This window comes from Coenobita brevimanus, chromosome 87 (assembly GCF_032717465.1).
Source record: "Coenobita brevimanus isolate Jiangsu-jjx chromosome 87, ASM3271746v2, whole genome shotgun sequence".
Classification (NCBI taxonomy): Eukaryota; Metazoa; Arthropoda; class Malacostraca; order Decapoda; family Coenobitidae; genus Coenobita; species Coenobita brevimanus.
Genome location: NC_137040.1, coordinates 5,027,829 through 5,030,750, shown reverse-complemented (window position 1 = coordinate 5,030,750; position 2,922 = coordinate 5,027,829).

The following is a 2,922-nucleotide window of genomic DNA, read 5'->3' as shown; positions in this document are numbered from 1 at the left end:
GGACATTAGCATTTATATAATTGTCTAATAACCTTAAATGGACGATCGATAAACACCGAGTGATATGTGTGAAATATTTACTTTTTTTTTATGGGGGGGGGGGGTTGGGGAGCGATCAAAGCGGATAAACAAGGGTCCAACTCCGCGGAGATTACGTGGACACATTTCCTAAACGGCTTAGCCCTTTACACTAAAACAAATTCCAACATTCATTTTGAAAGTTGTGTGCATATTTAGACAACTTACAAAGGAATAACTAAAATTCCTATGTGAAACGGAGGGATCAGAGAAGAGATTCCGATCCTTTCTTAGACTTAAGTATTATCGTCTTTTCAGTGGAACTGTGGAAGTATGTTATACCCATAATCTCTTAGCCTTCCACGATGACCTAATTTCGTTTTTCCCTTTTGACAGGCTGTTCTGAGTAAGTGCCGATTCAAAAAGCCACACCTCAGTGAACCAGCGATGACCCTCACACCTCTGGCTGATACTCAAAACCGTTCCCCTAGATGGTCCGTGCAGTGTAGTGAAGGATTGTATCACCATCTCTTTAGGCCTTTGGCAGTGCCAATGCATATCTTCTTGTTGAGATGGGTAAGGAGCTGCTTTTTCTGCCCATTTTTGCTGTTTTTCTTCTGTATGCGATGTACTGTAGTGCTGTTATCCTCCATAACTTCATTACCCCATTATTGTAAAATTTAATTCCCTAAAGAATACAGTTTTACTTTCAGGCAGACACAATTGTGTAAACAAAAGGAGGGTTTTCTGATTATTTTTTGTGGTGCATTTGATTTTGACTCATTTCATTCGGAATTGCTTCGTTTCCCTGTTTTACATGCCTCCTCCACCCCTCAATTGAACGTGGAAATTCATGCGGAGAAAAGAAGAATTTTCACTGGAAAATGATAGTCCATATCAAATGAATCTCATAGCAAATCAGAAAATCTGTGTTTTATCCAAACCTAACCACATCTGATTTAACCTAACTTGGTGCCTTTGCTTCTCACCCAAAGCATAAATTTAACTCCATCTGACCCAGTTAGACTGCCTGGAAGAGAAATGAGACAATGAAATTGGCAATTTTAAGCATTACTCTAGCTTTATCAAACTAAGAAATTGGTAAAGGAAAAGGTTGTTGCTATAGACGCTTTTCACTCAGCTGATTGTAATGTCACGATGTAAACATCCGCATATGGTGGCCATCTTGGTAGAAAGCTCTTCATCTTTTGATGCTGTCTTTGCTACTATCCCTGTGCTGGACAAACTACAACAGACTGTGCTATATTTTCCGTATCAGCCACCCAAAGATCTGACAGTCAGTTTAAATTGTTTCCCTTTGACTTTTGTGGGTAATACCTTGCTGTTAACAATGTTCGTTAGTGAGTTGGACTATGCCCTCACCGAGATCAACTGACCAAAGGAGGAAGATATAAACAAATTAAGTACTGTAATGCTGTAGGCTATTAGCATTGTATGTTAACCCCTTAACCGCGAGGCATCACTTTCGTGACGCTCGGCCACAATGGATCATACCGCGGGGCGTCACTTTTGTGATTCTGTGTTATTTTGAATTATCCCGGGCTCTCAAGTGGTGGCTTGTATCATCTATGAGTACTGCCAATGTCCAACACTAGTCAGCACTCCAAATCTCATCTGTACTCCCATCTATTGTTGACATTTTAGCGATTTTCCCCCCTTCCTGACTCCCCTCCCTACCTGCCCTCCATTACCCTGTCCTCTCACCTCCCACGCCGCGCTGCGCTAAGCAAATTTCCCCCGGATTTTTCCACAGATTTCATCCATTGAAATAAGCCCTATGCCCTATACTTATACAAAATAATATATACCAAAAAAAAATAAGGTAAGTGATAGTGTTATACACCAGGAATTGGCTAATTATCACCAGACAACACCTCACGTGCATTCATTCGCTACATTACCACGGTAATTTCCCCTTTGAATTATGCCTTGTAATCGATGTCTGTAATAAAAATATATATCAGAAAGGAAGGGAGAAGCCTAAGTGACATTACATTCACCTGGAACTACCTATTTCTTTATGTATTGCCGAGATTTTCTACCAATGAAAATTAGCAGGTAAGTTAGCAGCAGTCAGCCTCAGGGTCATTGTCGAAATCTGCTTCCAAGAGATTGGGTGTGCTAAGCTGACTCCGCTCTTTCTTTACCCCTGCACAATTGTTGACTCTATACAGGGGTTTTATCTGCCCCTGTGTGGAGTACAACTCTCATGTGTGGGGAGGCTCCCCACATACAGCTCTTCTCAATAGGGTGGAGTCAAAGGCTTTTCGTCTCATTAACTCTCCTCCTCTTACTGACTCCCTTCAACCTCTGTCTCTTCGCCGCACTGTTGCATCTTTATCTCTTTTCTATTGCTACTTTAATGGTCACTGCTCCTCTGAACTGTCTGCTTGCATTCCTCCACCTCTACGACGGGCACGTAGCACCCGTCTGGCAGCAAACTCTCATCCCTTTTCTGTCCAACTCTCTAATGCAAGAGTTAACCGTTACTCCCAGTCTTTCATTTATGCAACAGGTCAGCTCTGGAACTGTCTCCTTCTGTCTGTATTTGATACTGCCTATGATCTCCAGTCTTTCAAACGCAGTGTGTCCAGGCATCTGAAAATGATCGGATCTTGAATTTGGCTCTCTATTGTATTTTGTTTTTCTCTTGGAGGGAACTGTTACTGCAGGCTCATGGCCTTTGGTTCCTTCTTCCTTGCATAAAAAAAAAAAAAAAGATAAGCCGCGGCATTTAGTTCCTTGTCTTTCGCTGTGGTCAAACCATGTCGCACTCGCTACGTATTTTACTGAATGAAAAATTGAATGACTTCAGTGACAATAAACTAATACTACTGAAGGAAACTTATGGAGAAAGACTCCAGATATATATAAGTGTGATAT